The sequence below is a fragment of the Bos indicus genome, chromosome 12 (genome assembly GCF_029378745.1).
Source record: "Bos indicus isolate NIAB-ARS_2022 breed Sahiwal x Tharparkar chromosome 12, NIAB-ARS_B.indTharparkar_mat_pri_1.0, whole genome shotgun sequence".
NCBI classification, from domain to species: Eukaryota; Metazoa; Chordata; class Mammalia; order Artiodactyla; family Bovidae; genus Bos; species Bos indicus.
In genome coordinates this window covers 84,244,988-84,272,768 of record NC_091771.1, presented here as the reverse complement: position 1 = coordinate 84,272,768, position 27,781 = coordinate 84,244,988, and positions in this window count along the sequence as shown.

The following is a 27,781-nucleotide window of genomic DNA, read 5'->3' as shown; positions in this document are numbered from 1 at the left end:
ATTTAAAAAAAAATCAGTGAGAAAAGGTAGATTGAATTAGAGAGAATGACAGTTATACTGGTTGTTGACTTGTAAAGCAGTTTCGAAAATAGGTTCCTTGACCTTAGGCTCCTATCCACAAGGACGTCTAAAGGAAGAGTTGTGGCCTCTGTATACAAAAGAAATAAACAACAAGGACCTGCTGGAGAGCACGGGGAGCTATATTCAGTACCATGTAATAGCCTACAACGGAAAGTGATCTGAAAATGAATATATACACACACACACATATATATGTGTTTTTATGTGTGTATATATGTATATATCCTGGAGGAGGAAATTGCAACCCACTCCAATATTCTTGCCTGGAGAATCCCATGGACAGAGGAGTCTGGTGGGCTACAGTCCATGGGGTCGCAAAGAGTAGGACATAACTGAGTGACTAACATAGACATATATGTATAGGCTTCCCTAATGGCTCAGATAGTAAAGAATCTGCCTGCAATGCAGGAAATATGGATTCCATCCCTGGGTTGGGAAGATCCCCTGGAGGAGGAAACAGCAACCCACTCCAGTATTCTTGCCTGGAGAATTCCATGGACAGAGGAGCTTGGCAGGCTACAGTCCATGGAGTCACAAAGAGTAGGACATGACTGAGAAACTAACACTTCACTTCCTCTGTCCATGGGATTTTCCAGGCAAGAGTACCGGAGTGGGTTGCCATTGCCTTCTCCGCATTATATATATATATATGCTAAATCACTTCATATATATATATATATATGGCTCATTTTACTGTACACATGAAACTGACACAACATTGTAAGCCAATTATACTTCAATTAAGAAAAAAATTAAAAAGACTTGCAGCCTGTCCTTGGAGGGATTGCCAATATACCCTGAGTCTCTACCCATTTCCCCTTCCAGTTGCCAAGAGCTTGAGGTGTGTCCTGGGACCTAAGGGGACACAGAAGTGTGGGATTTCCTCTAGAAAGCATTCAAGAAGGGAGGCTTGTATACCGATGGCATGAAGCAAGAAGGCTACAGCTTAGAAACCACTGCATTCCAGCAAATTTGCTCTTTTCTTATGAATCACAGTTAAACTGTTGTCCAAAAGGTTTTCATGAATGAGAGGACTTCTGCAGACTGAGGCCGGAAGGACAGTATTACCAGATTGTCAGGGTTTGGGGGAGGAATCTCAGGAGAGCAGCCAGAGTGTAGGCATCCAGCCTAGCTGGTAGGGCTACTCATGGGGAACCACCAGCCATGGGGCAGGGCTTCAGAGAGAATTCAGCAGTAAACTGCCCTTCACTTCTGGAGGAATCCACCGGAAGGTCACACCTGGCAAGTCAATCAGAGCATCAGTGCACTGGCCTTTCTTCTCTCCAGAGCACTTCCCACCACGCTCCTGGGAGGAAAGGCAGGAAGCTTATACTTAAACACGGAGAAGAAAGACCCTTGCTGCTTGTTCCCCGGATTGGCCAAAGTCATGAAGAGAATTTAAGCAAGTACTGATGTTTCCATTCTTGTAGAGGTTAGAGGATTGTAATGAACACAACCAGGCGATTCTTGGGCCTGGAAGTGTCTAGAGCACTCTTCGTTACCTTGGGGCAAGTGGCTGATACCTGGGGCATCTACTGTCTATTTTGTTCAGGTCCAGGGGTTTCCATAAGCAGTGGGGGGAGGGGATGAGTTGAATGAGTTGATTTCTGATTGTATCTTTCCTAATTTTCCAGGTTAAGTACATGTTAAGAAAGGTGCTAATTTGATATTGCGTAGTTAAATCAATGTTCAAAGAGTTTATTGGATGATAGATTTGGAAATATAGTTTAAAATATCCATTTATTACCTTGAATGCCTTCTAGCTTTATTATAAGAAAGAATGCTTTGGAAAATAACAAAAACTACATAAAAATGACTCTGTTTCAACCTATTAAGTGGCTAAATGCACTGTGTAGTTTGGTGGGGGGGAGGGTAGGAAATGGAGAAATTACAGGCCGGGGCGTCTCACTGAGGTATATCAAATCCTATTAGTCCAGGTAATTTCCTTGGCTGGAAACAGGACAGGGGAACTATTGTCTTGTCTGCTTTGGCAGAAATTTTTTATTTATCCTCCATGTCTGTTTCGTTTGCAGGTAATTCTATTCCCATTTCCACACTTGCCCTGCTGGGTCACTTTTGTCCCATGACAAAGTTCCTGTGATGTTCTTAGTAAATATTTAAAACTCTCACAATCATGTTTTAGCTATTTCTATGCTGAATAGTGCTATTTATTGCTGATAGCATCTCAGTAAGCTTTCAAAAAATGTATTCCTCCACTCTAGAGGAATGTGTGCCTTTGAAATTTGATTGCCTCCCAAGCTTGACATGAGGTTTATTCTCCTCATGAAGTAAACCACTTAATCTGGAATGCATACACATAAAGCTGAAACTTGAAAGGAATATGTCATCCCTGTATAACAGTGAAATATGACAATCCTAGACAACATGTTAAAAACCAGAGACATCACTTTGCCCACAAAGATCCATATAGTCAAAGCCGTAGTTTTTCCAGTAGTCACGTATGGCTGGGAGAATTGGACCATAAAGAAGGCTGAGTGCCAGAGAACTGATGCTTTTGAATTCTGGTGCTGGAGAAGACTCTTGAGAGTCCCTTGGACAGCAAGAAGATCAATCCAGTCACTCCTAAAGGAAATCAACCCTGAATATTCATCAGAAGGACTGATCCTGAAGCTGAAGCTCCAGTACTTTGGCTACCTGATGCGAAGAGCCAATTTATTGGAAAAGACCCTGATGCTGGGAAAGATTGAAGGCAGTAGGAGAAGAGGGCATCAGAGGATGAGAAGTTGGATGGCATCACTGACTCAATGGTCATGAGTTTGAGCAAACTCCAGGAGATAGTGGAGGCAGAGAAGCCTGGCGTGCTGCAGTCCATGGGGTCACAGAGTCAGACACGACTGTTAAGTGGTTGGGGGGCGGTTTCTTCATTCACCCTGTTTAAGGCTCTAGGAGCTTGACTCCTAAAGAGATACCATCACAGCACATCTAGTCCAGGGTTTTTCCTTCTATACCACAGAGTGTCTCTTATTTCTTTGTTTGTTTCCTTACTATTTCTTGTTTTTAAAATATAGCCTGGGTCACAGTATAACTAGTAGAAGTCTGTGGTTGTATACTTAAAGAGTTCCCAGAAAATGATTAATAACATGGTTGGTGGGGGAATTTGCCAACAGAATCCTAAAACTTAGTAAATGAGAGAAGAAAGTTATGTGTGGCTGTAAGTTCCAGAAGAGTAGAACAAGTAGGTATGTGCATGTTCTGAGTTGATCAGAAACATAAAAGGCTGTTTAAACTAGTTTTCTTGAAATAAAAGAAAAAGCAAGTGTACTGCCTTGTAAGTTAGAGTTGGAGAGTTCAGTGAGAAACCTCCCGGGTCATGGGTGAGCTGCCTAAAGCGTTAGTCTAAAGAGCTGCGGGTGTGATGGTTCTGTGCTGCTCTCATGAGTCAGACGTTTGGCCAAAGGCCTAGCTTCTTCCAGTCCTCAACACCGTGGGACCCTCGGATGAGACTAGAGAGGCTTCTGCCTTCTAGCGGAAAAATCGAAGGCAGATCATTATAGATCAGGCGTGATTCGAAGGCTACCTTAATTAAACACCTAATTGGATATTGGAAGAATTGTTCTCCCCTTAAAATTTCTACGAGTTTTGTTTTCCTTCTGTGCTTCTGGAAGTTCTATGAAGCTGCATTTTAATCTGTGGTTAGACTGAAAGTGTTGGGCACAGGTTATGGTGTTGGATGGTATATACTGTAAGTTTGCTTCAGCCATGAAATTCCATGAAAGTTTGTAGGCAACTTTATTTTGAAAAGAACTGCTATTGAAATCTGGTTTTAAAGCACTTATTTTTTGCTTTGTCAACTCAAAGGATTACGTGCTATATTTTTAAATTTGTAATATCATTATGTGAGAAGAGAAAAAAATAAAACCTTTACATTAACTCCTTTCTCTTTCATTTTTAAGAGTTTTAATCTTGAATTTAAAGTTGTGCTTACCATATGTATCCTTTAAGGTCTTATTTTCTATGAAGAAAGTAATCCAGTTGATCTATTATTAGTAGTGTGTCTACTTTTTGTCTTAAAAATCTGTAATTATTAGCAAGGGAGGCCTTTTAATTTTACATGGGAAATAATAAATGTTTCAGAAGTTTAACATCTTAAATCGTATATTATCAAGGAAAAAGATAAAGGTAAGTAAAAAAGCCTTTCCAAGCTTTTACCAAAACAATTGTAGGAAATTTCTCATCATGCTTCTATTATTCTTCTGTCTTGAAAAGTACCCTCAGAGACATAATGGCCACAACCATTTCATTTTCTAACTTATTAAGCAGTCTGAGGGTGAATTGAGAGTTTCAGTTCCAGGTTATGGTGATAATTACTAAGTGCAAAAGCCCCTGTTGCCTTTCATTAAGCAGTTATAATATTTAATTGAGACTACAGGGTGTCAATAGTCAGCATCATACCATGGATAATTATCCATACACATAAAAGAACACTGAGGGTACTTTCAACAATAAGACAGATTATCAAAAAATTACATTTTTAATTTAAGTTTTGACTTGAGTCATTTCAGTGATTAAATACATATCTCCGCATTTTTCTGCAAATGAGGACATAAAGCTAAATAAATGAACCATAAAGTGGGGAAGGGAAAAAAAAGTTTTCACTGTAACATAAATGGATGAATGTAGTATGCATTAACAAATCACACAGTGTCTCTTCTAAAAGCTGTCTCAGGAAGGAGAGCCGCTGACCCAGGCGGTCAAAGATTCCTGCCAGTTTGGCTGGGAAAGGGTCCTCTCCTTGGTGAGCCTGGCACTGCCAGGATCGTGGGCCAAAATGTCTGGGTGGCCTTTGCTGCAGCCTTTGGCCCCCACAACTTGGCTTCTGGCAGAGTACTTATCTCTTTGACCGCTGACTGGGAAACGACTGAAAAGGGAAGAACTTGAAAGGAACTGGAACTTTTTTGTGCCTCTCTTTGAAAGTTTGCTTTTAAGGGAAGTCCAAGATATGAGGAACTTGCAAATAAAAGCAAGTTTGCGCCATGAAACATCACGTGCTAACAATTCTCTCATAGGAAATAGAAATCTAGAATTCTAGGGGAAAAAAAAAAAAAGGCTTTATGGTGTCAAGAATTAATTCAACGGTTCTGATAAATGCTGCTGTGAAGAGTGCAAGGAACCTGCAGGAAACTCCTGAAATGATTGAAAAAGAAATTAAAAAAAGATGCTCCCCTGGTTCTAAGGCAAGTGAAATTATTGTTGCCATTAAAAAATTTTCTTCCAGTTTATATTTGGTAAGTGCTTTAATAACTTCTTATATCATCCATTTCCAGCTTACCTGAGAGGTAGGAAGAGAGCAAGCATTTTTATTGTTTTAGCTATGATTTATTTTTATGAACATCATTTTCCATTTTTGTAATCACAGCCATGTATTTCCATGGGGCTGGGAAGACTATGCTTGACTACCTCTGCCAGTTGCCAGTTGTCCATTAAAAATAGAGCCTAGGGCTTCCCTGGTGGTCCAGTGGTTAAGAATCCACCTTGCAATGCAAGAGACACCAGTTCAATGTCTGGCCTGGGAAGATCCCACGTGCAGCAGGGCAGCTAAGTCCATGAGCCACAACTAGTGAGTCCAAGCGCTGCAGCTACTGAAGCCTGCACACGCTGGAGCTTGTCCTCCGCGGCCCAGGAAGCCACTGCAACTAGACCGTAGCCCTGCTCTGTGCGGCTAGAGAAAGTGCACAAGCAGCAACGAGACCCACCGCAGCCACACAATAGAGTCTGGTTAGCCACTTCAGTCCATGGATTAGACATCTAGTTTTAAGAGAAAAGGAGGGCTTCCCTGGTGGCTCAGAGGTTAAAGCGTCTGCCTGCAATGCAGGAGACCTGAGTTTGATCCCTGGGTCAAGAAGATCCCCTGGAGAAGGAAATGGCAACCCACTCCAGTATTCTTGCCTGGAGAATCCCATGGACAGAGGAGCCTGGTGGGCTACAATCCACGAGGTTGCAAAGAGTCGGACATGACTGAATGACCTCACTTTCACATTCTTTAAGAGAGAAAAAAATGATATTTGAAATATAAATCTGATGTTTATGAAGTACACAAGAATTATAATGGTGGGAACTTAGCTTCAGGAAAAAGAAAAAAGATTTGCTCACCTCACTGGGAGCTAGGTTTGTAGGCGTAACTCAAAATTTGCACAAAGCAAGCTCTGGCCATTTTTTTGAGAGGATGGATTTGATTTAAAGGATATTCGGGACTTCACACATCTCCAGGAAGGCCAGAGAGTCAGATTCTGCACGTGACAGAGAGACCAGAAGACCAGGGACAAGAACCAATCGAATTCACATTTCAGGGCGTCTGCGTTACCAGTTCGGTCACTGATGGACCGCAGCTGGTGCTCCCATATGAAAGCTGCATCTCCAAGGGGTCCTGGTTGTCTTTCTTGCCTGCCTTGCTATTTGATGGGGCAACTGATTGGCAGATTATAGGATGCATCCAAGGCCATAACCAGGATATCTACAGTGGAGGAAGGGGTTCCAGGGTGGGGTTGTGAGGTTTAGATTTTCTTTTTATCAGTGAAGATGGTGAGGGAAGGGTAACAGGAGGGCCCTGGGTTTTCTTAATGAGTCAAATATATGCATGCACATATGCTAAGGGCCGTCAGTCATGTCCGCCTCTTTGTGACCCTATGGACTGCACCACAGGGTGCTCTGCACCACCAGGCTCCTCAGTCCATAAGGTTCTCCAGGCAAAAATACTCGAGTGAGCTGCTGTACTCTTTTCCAGGGATTGAACCCAGGTCTCCTGCACTTCAGGCAGATTCTTTACTGGCTGAACCACCAGTTAAAAGTGAAACTGTTAGTCGATCAGTTGTGTCCAACTCTTTGCAACTCCATGGACTATAACCCACCAGGCTCCTCTGTCCATGGACTTCTCCAAGCAAGAATATTGGAGTGGGTTGCCATTCCTTTTTCCAGGGGATCTTCCTGACCAGGGATCGAACCCAGGTCTCCTGTAATGCAGGCAAATTCTTTACCATATGAGCCACTAGGTAAGCCCCAAATATATGCATCAGTTCAGTTCAGTTCAGTTTCTCAGTCGTGTTCGAGTCTTTGCGACCCCATGGACTGCAGCACGCCAGGCTTCCCTGTCCATCTCCAACTCCTGGAGCTTCCTCAAACTCATGTTCATTGAGTTGGTGATGCCATCCAACCATCTCATCCTCTGTTGTCCCCTTCTCCTCCCACCTTCAATCTTTCCCAGCATCAGCGTCTTTTCAAATGAATCAGTTCTTCGCATCAGGTGGCCAAAGTACTGCAGTTTCAGCTTCAATATCAGTCCTTCCAATGAACACCCAGGACTGATCTCCTGTAGAATGGACTGGTTGGATCTCCTTGCAGTTCAAGGGACTCTCAAGAGTCTTCTCCAACACCACAGTTCAAAAGCATCAATACTTCGGTGCTCAGCTTTCTTCACAGTCCAACTCTCACATCCATACAGAACCACTGGAAAAACCATAGCCTTGACTAGATGGACCTTTGTTGGCAAAGTAATGTCTCTGCTTTTGAATGTGCTATCTAGGTTGGTCATAACTTTCCTTCCAAGGAGTAAGGATCTTTTAATTTCATGGCTATAATCACCATCTGCAGTGATTTTGGAGCCCCCCCACCACTGCCAAAATACAGTCTGACACTGTTTCCACTGTTTCCCCATCTATTTCCCATGAAGTGATGGGACCAGATGCTAAGATGGCATTAAGATCTGGTCCAAGATGGGACCAGATCTTCGTTTTCTGAATGTTGAGATTTAAGCCAACTTTTTCACTCTCCTCTTTCACTTTCATCAAGAGGCTTTTTAATTCCTCTTCACTTTCTGCCATAAGGGTGGTGTCATCTGCATATTGAGGTTACTGATATTTCTGGTATATGCATAGGCTCAGGCAAAGCGAAAAGGTGTCCCAGCCGTGAGCTGAAGAAGCCCTGAACTCACCCAGGCCAAAGAAAACAGTTGCTCAAGAAGTTTGTCCTGTGGATATATCCTCCTGACGTTTCCATATTTCTAGAAATTTGCATCATTATTTCTGATGTATCTGGATTCAGAGGCAAGTCCTTATGCATTTTATGACAGACAGCTGTTGGATACATCATTCAAATGTTTTCCAGCCGTACTGACTTCGGAGTTAGCATGTTAACTGAGACTCCAGAGGAGTCTCCTGAGAATTGTCAATTGAGTTTTTTCCCTCCAATGAAATCAACTTTCAAAGAGGCACTGCTAAAATGAAAACATTCCAAGAGAAGTCTTTTTTATTGTGATATGAACACTTAGAGTGAGATTTAACCTCTGAAGAAATTACTGGGTGAACCATACAATATTGTCATTTATTGTTATGCACCGGAATGTGTTGTACGATAAATCTCCAGAACTTACTTTGTGTAGGAGAAACTTTTAGCCAGTGACTGATAACTCCCAATTTCTCCCTCCCCCAGCCCCTGGGGCAACATGGGAGAACCTGGAAGAGATTTTGTCAAGTGAAATAAAAATTAGGCACAGACAAATACCCGGTGATTCCACCTCCATGAGGAATGTAAAGTGACCATGCTCATAGCAAGTGTTGGTGGGATTTTTGTTTGCAATGAATCCCACCCCTTAAAAAAAAAAAGTTTTGAGTGAGATTTGCTTTGACAGTGTTAGTCTCTCAGTCATGTCCAACTGTTTGCAGCCCCATGGACTGTAACCCGCCAGGTTTCTCTGGCCATGGGATTTCCCAAGCAAGGATACTGGAGTGGGTTGACATTTCCTTCTCCAGGGGTTCTTTCTGACTCGGGGATCGAACCCAGGTTTCCTGCATGGCAGGCAAGCCCATTACCATCTGATCCCGTGCTTTAATTGATCATGATTACAGGTCACTAAGAACTCTCTGTTGCAGCATATCAGTGGAGTCATACTGTTTGCATAAGCATTGGGTTGATGTTACAAAAATATGAACAGTTAGATGTCATGTGAAAAATAGGAAATGCGACAATGAAGTCATGGCAATATTTTAAAAAAATGCTTTCCCCTGCGTGAGATCTTTGGACCAACCCGTTTCAACTCTGAAAGATGTATTAATGTGTAAAAAAAAAAAAAATTAAGGAAAATAAAGGTGCTGTATCTGAGCTACCCCCTACAAGATTAAGAATTTAAGTTAATTATTGTAAAATTAGTCCTTCCCTACATCTAAACTTAAAATTATCTTAGGAATTTTCTGGAAATGTGACTCATGTGTATTCAAATAACAATATAAATTTATCCCTATTTTTAAATAGGAAAGATTGCTGGTAACTTGGCAGTTTAATAGGCATTCAAATGCTTCAGAATTATCAAGTGAAAGTTTATGCTAAAACAGCAGCAATCTGCTTAATCTCCGAACCAGTGTTGTTATTTATAATAAGCAGAAGTTAATCACAAAAACCTAGATTTGAAAGGTATCTCTCCACAATTATGGATGAGAAATAACCATAAAACGCAACCTGTATTTATTTTGGAACAGTAGTTTTGATGCAGAGTAAACCCAGGAATATGTTTAGCAGCAAGAAGAAAACCAATTTAAATAGCATGCTGATTCCATTCTGTTTGAGTATAAATAATATATATAATAATGATGACAATGTATTATTATGCAGTACCCCTTAATTTTCAGACCTAGGATATGTTTTTTTTTTTTTTTTTCCTTTATACTATTCCTATGAATTATTCAGGGGAGATATTACTTTCACTTTACAAATGGGATAATTGAGAACTCAACAAATTATGTAATTTATCTCAGGACACAGAGCTGATTAGTGGGAGAGCTACTGCCAGGAACCTCAAGATTACCTGGGATATTCTTTTTCAATTCTGAGATCTTCTGGGACATTTCGGGATTTACACCCTTCACTGGAAGCTACTGTTGCAGATGTAACTTTCAGGTTTCATCTGGCAGTTCCTTCTGATTCCAGAGATCTCTTGTTAAGAGAGGTTTTGGTTAAGAGTGTAACTGCAACGTATTTTCAGATCACCCCTACCTACTCCGGGCTCCTAGAATCAGATGTGCTATCGCAGCATGAAACAAGAGTCCTTGCACTCCTCCCCCAGGTCCCTTTTCCTTTAGGAAACCTAAGTCCTCACTAAGTGGGTATCATTGGAGTAGGGCTAGGCAGACTGGGGTTGGATCAGGCCCAGGTTTCAAAAGAATTGGGATGTTATTACAGTTTCATTTTGAAGGCAGTTTTCGATTTATACCAATGAACATTTATTGAATAGCTACTGCTGCTGCTGCTGCTAAGTCACTTCAGTCGTGAGCAACTCTATTGAATAGCTACAACGTGCTTTTAGACGTTTTGTCCTGGTAGTTTAGTGGATTAGTCATGCCCAGCACTCTGTGACCCCATGAACTGTAGCCTGCCAGGCTCCTCTGTCCATGGAATTCTCTACGAGAATACTGGAGTGGGTTGCCATTTCCTTCTGCAGGGGATCTGACTGTCCCAAGGACAACCCAATTCTCCTGCATTGCAGGTGGATTCTTTACCAACTGAGCCACCAGGGAAGCCCAGACATTTTGGATATATACTTAAACATCCAAGTCAGGTCTTGCCAGACGTCTTAGCATCAGGGAACAGATAGAAGGGGGTGACGCTGGCACAGGGATGAGTGGGTGAAGGAGGTGGCTGGTCAGGGATGAGAGATCAGTGTATCCACAAGCAGCTGAGGCGCTGTGTTCTAACTCTCCGCTGGGATCCTCACCAGTGTGTGCTGGGCACTGGAGGCAACTCTCTGCCCAGATCCTCACCAGTGTGTGCTGGGCACTGGAGGCACCAGCGTTGCTGTGAGACTGTCAGAGACACAGCCCCACCCAGACCTGATGAGTCAAAATCTGTATTTTAGCAGAAACCCACCTGATCCTCCTTATGCACATTGCACTTACAGAAGTGCTGGTTTAACTAGTGTTCAAACCACGCTCCTGGAAAGTCAGCTTTAGTCAGTTATCAGGGGATACTAATGTACATCTAAGTTTGAAAAACAGTGAGGACAGCTTTTTAATTTTTTTTTAAACTAATGCCTGAGTCTCATCCACAGATTGGTTTGATAGGTTTGTGGTATTTTTAATGATCCTAGGTGTGTCTTATGAGAGGCACTACTTGGGGAAAAAATTGCTCTAAGTAAAGCAGTGAGCTAGATGTTATGCCTATTTTACAGATGGAGAAACTGAGAGCAAGCATACAAGAAGGAGTGAGAAATACTCCATGTGTATATGCACCACAGCTTTCTTATCCATTCTTCTGCTGATGGGCATCTAGGTTGCTTCCATGCCCTGGATATTACAAACAGTGCTGTGATGAACACTGGGGTACACGTGTCTCTTTCCCTTCTGGTTTCCTCAGTGTGTATGTCCATCAGTGGGGTTGCTAGGTCATATGGAAGTTCTATTTCCAGTTTTTTAAGGAATCTCCACACTGTTCTCCATAGTGGCTGTACTAGTTTGCATTCCCACCAACAGTGTAAGAGGGTTCCCTTTTCTCCACACCCTCTCCAGCATTTATTGTTTGTAGACTTTTGGATCACAGCCATTCTGACCAGCGTGAGATGGTACCTCATTGTGGTTTTGGTTTGCATTTCTCTGATAATGAGTGGTGTTGAACATCTTTTCATGTGTTTGTTAGCCATCTGTATGTCTTCTTCGGAGAAATGACCCCAGTGCTCATCGCAGCACTGTTTATAACAGCCAGGACATGGAAGCAACCTAGATGTTCATCAGCAGACGAATGGATAAGAAAGCTGTGGTACACATACACAATGGAGTATTACTCAGCCATTAAAAAGAATACATTTGAATCAGTTCTAAAGAGGTATGAAACTGGAGCCTATTATACAGAGTGAAGTAAGCTAGAAAGAAAAACACAAATACAGTATACTAATGCATATATATGGAATTTAGAAAGATGGTAGTGATAACCCTGTATGTGAGATAGTAAAAGAGACACAGATGTATAGAACAGTCTTTTGGACTCTGTGGGAGAGGGCGAGGGTGGGATAATTTGGGAGAATGGCATTGAAACATGTATATTATATGTGAAATGAATCGCCAGTCCAGGTTTGATGCATGAGACAGGGTGCTCAGGGCTGGTGCACTGGGATGACCCAGAGGGATGGGATGGAGAGGGAGGTGGGAGGCGGGTTCAGGATGGGGAACACATGTACATGTACATCCGTGGCAGATTCATGTCAATGTACGGCAACCTCCCCCCCCCCAAACAAAAAGGAGTGAGAGAACTCTATTTGTGAATGGTAGAGTTGGACTTAAAATTTAGACCCCAAACTCACTTATTGTATCTAAAAAGTGGTCTGTGCTCTTATATTACACAGCTTCCTGAGGATTTTTGTAAAACTTATTGTATTTTTTCTAAGAGATGCTTCAATTGGAGAAGAAAATGTATTCCTGTTCAGGAAAAATACAGCTACAACCCTTCAAGAAAAATGTAAAAATATAAACATTTTCTAGATCAATTCTTTTTGTGACTATTGTTCTAAAGACATGAAAACAATTACATCCTTTGCCTATATTACAATTAATTTTAAGATGACCACATTCAAAAATGTATTCTATTCACCCATTTATTGTTACATTATCTTTTGTTTCTCATAAATGATCTATATAAATTATGTAAAAATCGATCCTAAAGATTTGAAGGCACTCGTTGAAAGGGCATTTATATTTTAAACACATTTTGAAAACCAATTTCACATGTGAACCAAATTAGAAAGGTTAATTAGGAGAGAAAATCTGAGCTATATTCACCATTCAAATTAGGGTATTATTTCAAAGGCCTCTCTCTTTCTAATCTTGGCAACTGAACCAATTTCACAGGTCAAACCAGCCAGCTGGTTAGTCACTGAATGGATACCGACAGGATGGACCCCAGGACAGATGAAAGGATGGATCCGTCTCTATGAGGCACAGCAAAATAATATTTGAGATTAGAAAGACATGGATTTGAATCTCATCCTAGTAGCAAAGCTCGGGCAGATTCCACAATCTTACATACTATTTGCTCCTCATTTACTAACTAAGGGAAACAGTGTATGCTGAATTAAGTGGTTAGCCAGCTAAGAAACATGGTGTGTAAAAGCTTCAGAGTATTTTTCCCATTCTCAGTGGTCTGTGGGCTAATATTACCACACCATGAAGACTTGGTGTCAAGCATTTTAAGATCTGCGTAGCAGCTGCAGTGCTCTAGACACTCTTCCCAATGTTTATTTACCCCAGCTCATTGCTCCAAGAGGCCAGGCTGAATCGGGATTCAAACCCAGGTCTATGTGCTTTAGGAGCTTCCCAGGTGTCTCAGAAGGTAAAGAATCTGCCTGCAATGTAGCAGACCCAAGTTCGAACCCAGGGTCAGGAAGATGCCCTGGAGAAGGAAATGACGACCCACCCCAGTACTCTTGCCTGGAGAATGCCACAGTTAGAAGAGCCTGGCGAGCCCCGGTCCATTGGGTTGCAAAGGGTCAGACGTGACTGAAAAGAATTTCTCCCAGCTTCGTGATTCCCAAGTTTTACTCAGGTGCTTCTTTCAAGGCCAAGTCATGTATGAGCTACAGTAACTCACAGGAAAAATAAGTGATGGCTTGGATTCTAGGAGCTGAGCTGGGCACCAGGACACAGAATAAACGAGAACTGGTAACCATCCAAAAGCAGTGTTGAACTTTGAATCTATAAGTCAGGGTTCCTCTCCAAAGGAACAGATTCAGTCAGAGCGAAAGGGAGGGAGAGATTTATTCCAAAAATTGGCTCATATGATGGATGGATGGAGACTTGAGTTCACTTGTTCAGTTGTGTCCAACTCTTTGCGACCCCATGGATTATAGCTTGCCAGGCTCCTCTGTCCATGGGATTACTCTGGCAATAATACTGGAGTTGGTTTCCATTTCCTTCTCCAGGGGATCTTCCTGACTCAGAGATTGAGCCTGTGTCTCCTGTGACTCCTCTGGGCAGGTTCTTTACCACTGAGTGACCTGGGAAACCTTGAGTGGAGACTAGTAAATTTAAAATCCCTAGGACAGACCAGCAAACTGGAATCTCAGGCAGGCCATCTAGGGAAGTGTCTGGAGGTAGAATTTCTCCTTTTCTGGGAACCCTTGGATTTTGCTTTTAATATCTTCAACTGATTGGGCAAGGCCCACCCACATGCTAGAAGGATGTCTCTCCTTTACATAAAGTCAACAGACTGTAATTGTTCATCACATCTACAAAACACCCTCACAGCCATATCTGTGACCACATTGGACAACCAACCGGGCACCACAACCTTGTCACCTTGGCCTAAAACTAACCGTCACAGAGGACAAAGTCTGAGTGTAGTCACATACTGTTATTTATAAAGGTTTGACTCAAAGTCCACGCATCTTTCTCTTCCCTTCTTTTTTTTTTTTTAATTTAATTTTATTTTTTAACTTTACAATATTGTATCAGTTTTGCCATATATCAACATGAACCTGCCACAGGTATACACATGTTCCCCATCCTGAACCCTCCTCCCTCCTCCCTCCCTGTACCTTTCTCTTCCCTTCTGCGTGCACAGGCACCTCTGAATTTCTAGAGCGTTTGGAGTCAGTTGGGCGCATGCAGCACCTGACAGGCACTTGGCATATTTTCCAGTGATTTTACACATGTCATATTTTGTTAGGGAAGCTATCTCAATGAACTTGTGTTTGAATTTTCAGTGGGCTAATATTGTGGAGTATGTGGTTAATGCAGAATGACAAAGGCTCAGGAAATGCATCAGTTTCAAAAAGTATCTTTTGGATATTTATTATTTGTTTTGTTCTCTCTGCTTTCTGAAGAGGCGGCTTCTTTTCTCTCTAAGGCATCATGTCCCTACAAAGGCATTATGATTCCTGATTCAGTTGGGGTAAGAATTACGCTAACTGGCAAAGAGGCCCAGTCTGCTTGGTGCATCATTTAACGAAGAGCCATTTCAGCTGGTTAAGTGAACCCTTGTCCAGTCACCAGTGCTGCTCACACAGTGCTGGTGGAGGTGGGATCCGGGGCACTTCTTCTCCATGAGAAAATGTGTCAGCACCACTTGGAGGGTCTCTGAGGCTTTGCTCCTAGAGTTCCATGTTGGTAGATTTTGAGGGAGGTCCCAGAATCTCAGTTTCCAACAGGTTTTAAGATGCTGCTGCTGCTGCTACCCTAGGGACCACACTCTGAAAACTGGTATTTCAATGCTTAAATGCAGCAGCAGGAACTTTAAAATCTCTCCATAGCTGTTTTCCTCAAACAAGATGCCAGACTTACCTTTAACTTGGTGTCTTTCTCTGTTCAAAGGGGCCAGTAACAATACCGTGTGTTGTACGATTATTGTGAGAAATAAACAAGAAATCACTTATAATGCCAAGAGCATGATAATCACTCGGTAAACTATGACCACTGTTAATTCAAATATCACAGTGATTCTATAGGTGAGAGAAACAACCATGAATTCTGTAGTTTTTTGGGTTTTTTGGTTTATGGTAGTTGCTTTACAATGTATTGGTTTCTGCTGTACAGCTAAGTGGATCAGCTGTATGTACACAAGTATGCCCTTCCTCCCGGGCCTCCCCCAACCCCAGCGCTCTAGATCATGACAGAGCCCTGAGCTGAGCTCCCTGCGCTACGCAGTAGCTCCCCACTAGTTATCTGTTTTACACATTGCTGTTGTTTTGTAGTCACTCAGTCGTGTCCGGCTCTTTGTGACCCCATGGACTGCAACACACCAGGCTCCCTTGTCCTTCACTATCTCCCAGAGCTTGCTCAAACCCCTGTCCACTGAGGTGGTGATGCCACCCAACCATCCCATCCTCTGTCATCCCCTTCTCCTCCTGTCTTCAATCTTTCCCAGCATCAGGGTCTTTTCCAATGAGTTGGATCGTCACATCGGGTAGTCAGAGTATTTGGAGCTCCAGCTTCAGCATCCGTCCTTCCAGTGAATATTCAGGGGTGATTGCCTTGAGGACTGACACAGGGCTGTGTGTATTTGTCAGTGCTAGTCTCCCAGTTTGTCCCCCTCCCCTTATAATGTTTTGATGCTGTGAGCCCCCACTTGTTACTGATCAGCTTCCACCAGCATCCAATTACCCCACGTGCTTCTGGTCCTGAGCACACCCAGCTGTATCTTCCTGATGGCCTACAGCTCTTTTCTGGCACTTCTCATGTGTGTGTGAAGGGGATGAAAATCAAGAATTATGAAAATCTATACAACTCATCTTAAATTTTAAAAAGTAGAACATTCATTTATATCCCAGAGGTACCTACGGATAAATATGGTGCATCCCACCCCCACCTCCACCCCACCCCCACACACTTCAGTGAATGTTTTTTAACATTTGCTTTTTTACTTGAGTCTTGATGTTTTCCTTTTGAATATCCCTAAGAGTGCTTCTCTGGAGTTGTCTAAATACTGAATGTTCATAAATATTTTTTTCTTAGGTTTTTTTTTTCTTTAAAGCATCAAATGTAAAAATAGTCTTAGTTATCCTTACTACTTAAAATAATTTTCATCAGTTCAATTTAAAGGCATTCTCCTTTTCATCGTACACTTAATTTAAAATCATTCTGAGGTCATCCATTAAATGTCAAAACAACAACAACAACAACAACTTTTTTGGTGCCTTTTTTGTCCTCTATTTGCTTTAAACCCTCCTTAAACTAAACAAAACCCAAGGCGAAATCTCCACCTGGAAAACTTGAGACGTTTGATTCGTTTCACCAGTTTCATGCAATTTAATTTGGGTTCCTTTTTCGAGACAGTCTAGAATATAAACTTTCTCTTAAAGAGATCACTTTGGAAAATCCACCTACACAAGTTGAAATCAACGGTTTCCTTACAGAAAGGACCCTGGGGCAAGAATTAGTGGGAATTACTCCATGGGTACGTCTGCTACTAGTTTTTTATGCTTGATGGCTTGTCAGTTGGCAGAAATCAATGGTTCTCTTCACACCACAGAGCAGCTGAGGAATAGGGCAGACTACAAGTTATCAGCACCCTGAGTGTGGATTAAACATTTCGTGGCTGCCTCTGCAACATGTGCCCTGAAAGCACCACTTGGTTCAGAATCACAAAGGACTGAGTTTAGCAAAGCTTTAATTTAAAAGAGACACAGGTGACAGCTCTGTTATTTTTGCACGTTCAGATGCATCCGCAGCTGGTTTTATTTATCTCAGCCGTATATGCCCGTATTTGTTGTAATTACTAGTCTCGGATGTACTTAAAGATAAATATCTCAAATGCCTATCCGGCTAAATTAAATTAAGGAAATCACACTTTTCACCCGCACCCACTTTGGCCCAGCTCTGCTGTGGATAATAGCAACGATTTAAAAGTTTGTGCCTCATTTCATCTCCCCCATCAGAAGTGCTTCCAAAGAAGTCCTGGGTTTCCTATCTCTTCCAACTCAATACGCTCCATAACGGCATTGTTCCCTCTATATTCAACACAGCAAGAACGATTTGTTTCAGAGCTTCTTACCTGCTCATAAAATGCTTTTAAATGCATTTTGACGGCTGGGAATGTGAAAGAGTGTTGTGTGCCCAAGAAGTGTGGCTTGACCCGTTTTAATTCTTCTCCCAGTTTGTCCTTCAGTTTGGGATTGCAGACTTGGCTTCGGTGTTCGTTTGTTTACCGTTCACTTGTGGCTCGTTCACCGTGAGCAGTGTGTGAAACAACAGGGCGAGGGGTTCACGTAACGTCAGAGTCAGCATGGGGAAAATCAGTGAGAGTCTGGAAGTTTGGGAAAGGGAAGAGAGACATAATAAAATGAGAAGGCAGATTAAGAAGATGAAGTTGCAGAGTTTTTTAAAAGGAGTTTGCTTGGCAAGCCGCACAGAAGTTTGCCCATGAAAATGTCAAGAAGATATGGTATTTGCCTCCCAAATGCTTATACACGTTCCTTCAGGAAAAACAGCGAATCTGTTTGCAGTAGTGGCACTCGGTTGACTTGTTTTCAGATGGGAAGACAGAGTTTTATTTACTTACTTTAAAATTTGAAACAAGACCTGATGTGCACCTCTGTTGAGGAATTGACTGGCTTATGAGTAAGAATAGTGGCCTTTGCAACCCCGGCGTCAACACTAACTTCTGCTCCTCTTGAGATCTGAGTATGTTCATTAATGACCTGGCTGCCTGGAAGGAGCAGCTGCAGAGCAATTCCTCCAACAATATTTGGGAGAATTAGACCGCCTCTCAAGAATGAACGAGAGAAAATGTCAGTCAACATACTTACACAATGAAGAAATATTGAATAGGTAAGCAGGTGATGCAGGGTGGAAATTTACATGTTTTTGCCCGATAAAACCACGGCAAGAGAAGTATGTTAGTTTCAACAGAAGAGAGTCGTATAGTACCAGATTTCTTCTTTACACGTTGTGCTGTTTATTTAAAAAGTATTTCTATTACTTTGATTTATCACTTTAAATCAAAGGGATCCTCTCCAAATGTCTCTCTGAAGTGGATATCTAATAATGAACATTGAAGAATTCTGAGTGGATGGAAGCCAAGTCCTTTTCGAGAAAGACCGTCGGATTGATTTTGTCTGGCTTAACGTCGTGGTTACTGTTTGACTGCCTTGCATTTTTTCTAAAGCAAATTTTTTTTTGACCCCCCTCCACCAACCCATTCATTTAAAGGGACTCTGTTCAGAAAGACTTGTGATTTTCCTCAGCACAATAGATGTTGCCTGACATTCACTCTCCTTAAATAAATGATATTAAACCCTAGTCCTGCTTCAGGTACTTAACTCAGCAAATCAGCCTTTGTGATAACCCCCTGGAGGTGAGATAGATTTCTGGATTTGGATCTGCTGGCAGTGGGATCATTAGCTTAGTCACTAATTCTTTGCCACCACTTCATCAGTTAAAGTACACTGTTTTAATTCTTTATTTGTAAACTTGAGGGGTGGGGGTGGGGTAGGTGCATGACAGGTGATAATAGAGATTCTTAGCTGCAATGCTTATTGAAATATGTGAAGCTATACTTTAACACATTTTAATAATTATTGGGCGTCCCCCTAAATAACACTAAATCTTTTCAATGAAAGCTCTTGAAATTATAGGAAAGTCAAAACAAGGTCTTGTTTACCATCCATTGTATCATAAAAGCTGCTAGGTGTGTTCAAACAGGTACTAACTTTCAGTTTTAATTCAAGATAAACATTTTAGGATGTAATGAATTGAGTAAATCTGAATGCTGAGTTCTGCCCCTTTACGAATGATTAAGGGGATGAACAGAAGTCTCCTTTGTCCTACACACTTCTACTTTCTCTGCTCCTCCCCCTTCATCTTCACTGTCTGCCTAGACAAACTTGATCTTGACCTGGGAAGAGAAACATAAACATCATTTCTCTTGCCTCTCTTCCCACTTTCCACCAAAAGATATGTCTCAGCAAAAGTTACAAAGCCCATGCATTTTCTTAATCTTGTAGCTACTGCAAATGTTCGAACTCCCGAAATAACCTGCAACATTGCAACATTCATGTTCTCTCCAATGTCTAGTAAATCATAGTGTCTTTTTTTCAATGCTTCCCTTAAATTGATACTTCCCATAAAAAATAGTTTTCAATCTGATTCATGGGCATTATTGAAAGTAAGCCTATTTCATACATTGTACAGATCTTTCTTCTGCCAATATGAAGTGTTTATAACTTTTTTTTTTCTGACCAAATCCTTTATGGTAAAGATCACAATCTGATGAGAAGTATCTCCTTTGAAAGGATTAGAGACTCTAGATAGATACAAAAAAGATAAGAGGAAGTAGACACATGTTAACTTATGGCACAGCAAAGGGGATACTTTATGGAAATGAACTCAGGAGATAATAATTTGGATTTGACAAGGTGATAATTAAAGTCCCCAGATAGATTTCTTCTACATCTGCATGCCTTTCAGTAAAGTTGGTTAGCATATTAACTACTGCTGGAGAATACTAAAAAGTATTCATGGGATGCAAAACTGCAAATTATTATTCATTTCAATTTGTATAATAAGTGTAACGAAATGCAATGCATACAGTATTACACAAGAGGTACTAAGCTCTTTTATAGACATTTTTAGAGCATAGGCTTAGGTGACATTTGTCTTGAAATATTTAAGACATTTAAGTATAAATTACCACGTTTTACAGTTTGAAAGAAATTTTGTAGACCTTCAATATTCTTTAGTGCAAATAACTTCTTATTTAGAAGGACTAATATTAAGTATTTGGATGTATACATGTAAACATACACACACACATATGTGCATCTGTGCTAAGTCATTTCAGTCATGTCCAACTCTGTATGGCCACATGGTCTGTAGCTTCTGTCCATGGGATTCTCCAGGTGAGAATACTGGAGTGGGTTGCCATGCCCTCCTCCAGGGGATCTTCCCAATCCAGAGAACAAACTTATGTCTCTTAAGTCTCCTGCATTAGCAGGGGGGTTCTTTACTACTAATGCCACCTGGGAAGCCATATATATAAATGAATAAATATATATATATATATAAAATTATGTATACATATATATATCATTAGTATACTACATATATTTGATTTTGTTAATTTTTCCTCTAGAGTAAAATCGGAGAAAGAAAAGGAAATTTGAGAAGGAAATGGCACCCCACTCCAGTGTTCTTGCCTGGAGAATCTTAGGGACGGGGGAGCCTGGTGGGCTGCCGTCTCTGGGGTTGCACAGAGTCGGACATGACTGAAGCAACTTAGCAGTAGCAGCAGAATAAAATCGAGATTTAGTAACCAAAAGATGAGGGCATAGATGCCTGATTGAAACAATTCAGTAACTTTTAAAACTATAAGTTCTAATTTCAAATAACAATTCAACATATTCTCTTTTCATAATGAGTTCGACTGTATATACATTTTATTTAGACATTCATATGAGAAAAATTTTAATATGATGACATTAAGACACTCTATGAAAATTGGGGGAAAACCTGTTGGGTGTGCCCACACACTGTGGGTAGTAGATGTCACACTTGAGAGTTTCTTTGGATCTGGTGATCTATACAAAGAATATTTTCTCTCATGGACTGTAAATACAAGAAATGAATCGCTGCAGAAATGTTTTACCGTTTCCTACCTATGAAAAAGCACCCAGAGAACCAGGAAGAAAGACTGTGAAATATATCATCATTTACATTGATGACATTTTATACACACAACGTTACGATCATGGCCTTGAATAAAACGATCTGTTTCAAATATGCCCAAGAATATGCCGATGAATAATGCAAGGACCCTTCCGTTCATGGTCATGGTCCTTCATGGTCAAGGCTGATCAGCCGCAGAACCCACGGTCTCCATCTGGAACGTTAGCCAGAGCAGGAGAGAAAAGCCACCTGTCTCCAAAAAAGGACGATCACTTGGGAGACCAAATTGAATGTGAAATTCTGTTAATGGGGAAAAATGATTTCTAAAATATCTTTGTAAGTCCCTTAATGCCTATTTGAAGAAGTTTAATAAAAGAGAAAGAGAGAACAATCAGGAGAAAGAAGAGTATGGGGAAAGAAATGTCAAACATGGACTTTTTGGCAAACAAGGAAGAATAGGAATTGAGAGTGTCACAGTTTAAAAGAGTCTGTTCTTGCAGATCAAGTGATATCTTTAGGCACCCTACATAACACAATTATACATAAATTTCTGTAAAATGTCAGCTCACACAAGGAGAGGAAAGTCGCACGTTCTCTGCAGGTGGCTGGAATAGTCCCCTCAGCTTCCTAGACGTGGGGTTGTGTTTAGGAGGCTGGCATATGGAAATACTCTTTGCTTATCTCCTGGGTGAATTCATGGGAAAACAGCCTCTTTGCTTCTGATTTTGCAGTTCATACTTCATGTCTTTTCACTTTTCTGTCCAACTTTATTTTTTTCACTACGCCAGGCATGACTAATTGTTGATTTTCACCAAATTACCACCATCATCCACCGGCCAGCGCCTCCAAGCAGGCAGCCTTTCAAGGTTTCCCCAGCAGACAGGAAGGAAAAATCAAGATTCACTCATTTTAGGAAATTATGCCTCTCTCCTTGGCACGGGCATGGCTGTCAGATACCTGCCTCTCTTCAAGCCGTGAGCTGTCCGCTGATATTGCTGAAGGAGAGCATCTGGTCTGTTGCATGAAGGAGTCTTAGTTTTGAAGAAGATGTGGTTTTGGAGAAAACAAAGCAAAGCATGGATCTTTTTTTTTTTTTTTTTTTCCTATTTGGTAACTCAATTTCCTTCATTTCCATTCTCAATTTTTTTTTCTACTTAAGGTATCATTTTCCCTCAACTGCAGTTTATACATCTCTGCTCTGTGCTCCTTTTGTGAAATATAATCTGAGGTTACTTCTTTATGCTTTAATTCCTCCAATGTCTCAATCCTTGGTACCACTTGGGACCCTTCGGAGACCAGCCTTGTCTATTTTACTGAACCTGTCAACCTCCAGCCCTGTTCCTGAGAAATAGTTTTCAGTGGATCGCAACCACACATGAAGATGGTTGTAATAACAATTTTCAGAAAACTTTCTATGTTTTGGAGCCAAAATATATTTGCTTATTTTCCAAGGAGTGTATCTGATCACTAGGAAAACCATGTGTGAGTGTGCCAACACTGAATGGTCTCAGGATTGTCTGTTTTTATGTTTTAACAGAAGCAGAAATTATTGCTGATGGGACAATAAAATATAAATATAACCATGTGGATAATGCAAATATTTTTCTGAAAGTAAATTAAACTTTCCTAAAAGTAATTTTTAATAATTTCATTTGTATGAGATATTTAAACTTTATGTTACATATTTATTGCTTTTAGTCCAATGATATTTTAAAATCTTAAATATTGCTAGTATTCAGCCCTGGTTTTGTATTCATAAACACCTCCCTTGTTCACTAACACAAATCTTTTCACCCTTACCTATATGACAAAATTAAAATTGTTTTATTTGGTTCTGAATTTTATGTATTTCCCATTTTCTTTTCTTTTTTTTTTTCATTTGGCTGGTTTGTCTTTAAATATATGATACAACCATTGTGTTTTACTGTAAATTTGACTGTGACTCAATGTGATACAGCTCAAGGCTCCACAATGATTATCTAAGGTACTTGGGTAGCACAGCAAGTTTGAGGAAGAACAAACCCATGGTAACAGGAATTGACTAGCCTGGAAACCCATAAACTACCAAGGTCATCACTGAATACCTTTGAACATGTTCTCCGGAGATAACCTCGTCTTAGCAGGGACTGATGCTGAAGATGAAGCTTCAATACTTTCACCACAGGATGCGAAGAGCCAACTCATTGGAAAAGACCTTGATGCTGGGAAAGACTGAGGGCAGGAGGAGAAGGGGACGACAGAGGATGAGACGGTAGATGGTGTCAAACTGCATCTACCATCTAGCAAACTCCAGGAAACAGTGAAGGACAGGGAAGCCTGGCATGCGGCAGTCCATGAGGTGGCAAAGACTAAGACAGGACTTAGTGACTAAACAACAGCAACGATAGGTTACTTCTATGCTTTACTGAAAGCGCCTATCACTCTCACAGCCACCTTTCTCTGTTCACGTGTGTTTCATGCAGACAATCTGCCCATAAAAGTGACCTGACTACAGATGGGTTCATTTCCTAATGGATCCAGAGAAGCAAAAATCCCCCCAGCCCTGGAGAGTTTGCAGTATCATCGATGTAGCATTTGTTCTGACCTACCTTTGCTGGCCTCCGTTAGCCTATATGCATCTTGCTGCTGCTTCTGCTTAGTCGCTCAGTCTGTGTCCAACTCTTTGCAACCCCATAGACTGTAGCCTGCCAATCTCCTCTGTCCATGGGGATTCTCCAGGCAGGAATACTGGAGCAGGTTGCCGTTTCCTTCTCCAGGGGATCTTCCCAACCTAGGGATCAAAGGCAGGTCTCACGCATTGCAGGCAGATTCTTTACCGTCTGAGCCACCAGGGAAGCCCATATGCCTCTTGAGGTTTCTTAAATTAGCTAAACTCTTTTGCAGATCTGTTACTTGAAACATTTTGCAATGGGAAATCCCGGCTGAGGCTAGGTGTTTCAATATTTCTTGGACATATCAAAGACCAGAATTAAAAAAATAAAAATAAAAAGAAAGACAGCCAATGCAACCAGCCAACAAGGTATCTTTCCTTGAAGTAGCTTGAATTCAGTACTGTGCAGTCACTCTTCCTTTGTTTCAGAAATAAAGGAAAAAACAAAACAAAACAACAAGTTATATGATTGCACAAAACAAACATTTTTTTTTCCCCAGAAACAAGTCAGTTTGGGAAAATCAGGCATGAAATATGCAACATGGTCTGTTAAACATTGTAAAAGACTTTCTTCATGCTCCATCATGGGTTCCATCGTGGGATGCTTCTTTTAGGAAAACATTTACCCTTCTCCAGGAGCTTCCCTGGTGGCTTAGATGGTAAAGAATCTGCTTGTAATGCAGGAGATTTGGGTTCAGTCCCTGGGTTGGGAAGATCCCCTTGAGGAAGGCATGGGAACCCACTCCAGTATTCTTAGCTAAAGAATCCCATGGACAACGGAGTTTGGCAGACTATAGTCCATGGGGTCACAAAAGAGTTGGGCATGACTGAGCAACCAATACACTTTAGTCTTCTCTGGATACTACAAATAGCTTCCCATCAATAAATCTATTAAAGACACTTCCACTGGTAATTTAGGCCTTACAGTTTGCCAAAAAATTGGGGTCAGGGGGGATATGACCATTATTAAAACCTCTGTGAAAGGGGCTTAGCCTGGTAAGTCTTAGAGTGGTCAGAGGTGGTACTCACTTTACTGTTCTGGAGTCTTCAATCTCTACGGTGATAGAATGACCCTTGGCTCCTTTGCTCTGTGACTTCACAGACCCTCCAGGAGGGCAGGTTAATTGCACATCCTTTGACCAACTGTTGCCTCTGGACTTGTTGATTGAAACATGCTTCTGCCAATTGCTATTAGCAAATGTGATGTGACAGACGCTTTAAGTGAACTTCTGTGGTATGTCTTGGCCTCCAGTGTCTCTGCCATGCATCACAAGAGGAACATGCCCTATGTCACCCGGGGTCCCAGCAGGAAGAGAAACATGCAGGTGTGAGTCTGTGTGTGCTAAGTCACTTCAGTCATGTCCGACTCTTTGCAACCCCATGGGCTGCACTCCCTCTGCTCCTCTGTCCTTGGGATTCTCCAGGCAAGTATACTGTAGTGGACTGTCAAACCCTCCTCTAGGGGATCTTCCCAACCCAGGGACTCACCCTGTCTCTCTTCTGTCTCCTGCATTGGCAGGTGGGTTCTGCATGTGAGTGAGTTGGATCTAAATCACAGCTCAGAACCAAATCCCAGCAGCCTCTGCGTGAGCCGCCTCGGACCAGCAGGACCCCGAACAAGAACTGAGTAGTCACCGTGGCCAGCCTCCGAGCTTCCCGGTTGTTTATTGAGCAACATCATGCAGTGGACAGTTGACTAGTGGGATTTTTTTACCCCCCCACTTGGCTATGTCTTTTGGGTTCTGCAGGCTTCAGTGAAACTTGTGCCCAGTGAGATCCTGATTTTAACTGTGTTGCTGCGGACCATGGGGCAGATCCAATCTTGAAGTGATGCCGCACAGTGCGGTGTGTGTGGGGGATGGTGCATGGGGTGGGAGGATCCATCCAAGGAAGCCAGAACAAAAAGAAAGGACGAGCGTTGAGAAGTGCCCAGTGGGCGTCTAGAGGCAGATGCTTTGCCGAAGGGCAGTGGGCAATTACAACATACAAAGTTGTGGGATATGTAAGCATTTTCTAGAGATTCCCAGGAAGATGTGGGGAGAGAAACCCCATAAAAGACTCGATTTTCTGCCATAATACACAAAGGGACATGGGCTATTACTATTTAGGCATTAAAGGGAAGCATGACCCAACCCTGAAGGCGGAATACGTGTGAGACACCTGGTTTACATTTGTATAAATCTTTGCACAGGACAATCCAACCTTCTAAGCATGATGCAAAGGAGCATATCCAATCTATTAAGCACAGCGTCTCTTAACTCATAATATATAGCATACAGCAAGCCCGCCACAGCCGCTAACAGTTAGTGAGGTCTTTCAGGGGAACTAGGCTGGACTGAAAGATTCCTCAGGTTTTAACTCATTTACAGACTTATGAGATAAATCATTTTACTATCTCTATTTCATAACTGAGTAAATCGTGGCATAGGAAAGTTTAGTAGCTAGACCGAAATGCAGCAGCAGAAAGACAGGTTCTTATAGTATATTCGTGGTGTAATAAGCTTTTGTTAGTTTTTTCTTTATCTTCATTCCTATATCTGTGACTCCTAAAACATTCTAGAGTCCAATGTTGATACAATATTCATATATATAATCATATTACATATATGAAAATTATATATATATATGAATTTCAATAAAAAGTGGTATATGTTTGAAAATTGTGGACAGTATCACATCCCATCCTTGGAGTGTGGTTTATACTTGATTGTGTCAGGCTTTCCAGATGGTGCTCTTTGTTAGGAACTCACCTGCCAATATGGAAGACATAAGAGCCATGGGTTTAATCTCTGGGTCGGGAAGATCCCCTGGAAGAGGGCATGGCAACCCACTCCAGTATCCTTGCCTGGAGAATCCCATGGACTGAGGAGCCTGGCGGGCTGCAGCCCATGGGGTCGCAAAGAGCTGGACATGACTGAAGCCACTTAGCACACACGTAAGGACCAAGCACAATATCTACAAAGACATGATCACACGAGGACAGAGACTTCCTTTACAGCTATTTACTAGGCACATCATCTTTTTCTTTCCATTTTTTCCCCCTTAGGAAAATTGTATTTAATAAAAATCTACCCGAGCTGAAGCAGCTTTGCCAAGGTGAGATAAGCAACTTGTCTGTGCCATGCACACTCGCAGGAGGCTCAATCGTATCATCAACAAAAAGTCAGTTGTTAACCTCGAGGTGCATTAGAAAAGAAAAAAAAGGAAAGAAAATCCACAGGCCACTGGGTGCATAGATATAGCGTTTTATCACTTACTGACCATACAGTTGCAACCACTATTCTATCACCTTAAAAAAAAAGGGGGGCTTTAAAAAAATAGTTCAGCTTTGCACCTAAACAAATGAATTCTGTTCACTTGTTTGGTTTACCTTGTCAAATGCTGAGTTACTGTTCTTTAGAAAAAAAGGGGATCAAGTCAGAAAGGGGATCAAGAACCTGTTGGCTCTTAACCTGAATGGGCAGGTGGGCTCTTTACCACTAGCACCACCGGGGAAACCCTCACTCCAAGGATGGGAGGTCACATTGTCTACAGTCTCTCTTTTTATTAATAGTCTTAGAAAACCACATAGTACAGAATATGTCCAGAGTAATGCACAAAAATTAATAAGCAACACTTTAATCATCAGCCATCTCCCTGAAACAGTAACTTGAATTAGGAAAAGTAGGGAAGCGTCAATCAGCAGTTTCAATTGAAAATACAGTGTTCCATGCAGCATATTATAGATCTGTAACCATGGTGATGGGAGCCATTCATCCCTATTTGAGAGAAACTAATCTTCAAATACTTCTCTGCATAAGTTCACTAACAATTCAAAACATTCCACAGGATTCTTGGCGTTCTAGTATTTGTTTGTTTTACTGATGAAAATAGCTCATAAAGTAGTATGTTTGTGACCATATAACTTTCACTAATAATTTAGAGATGAAATAGTATTAAGCCAAATACAGAATTCTGATTA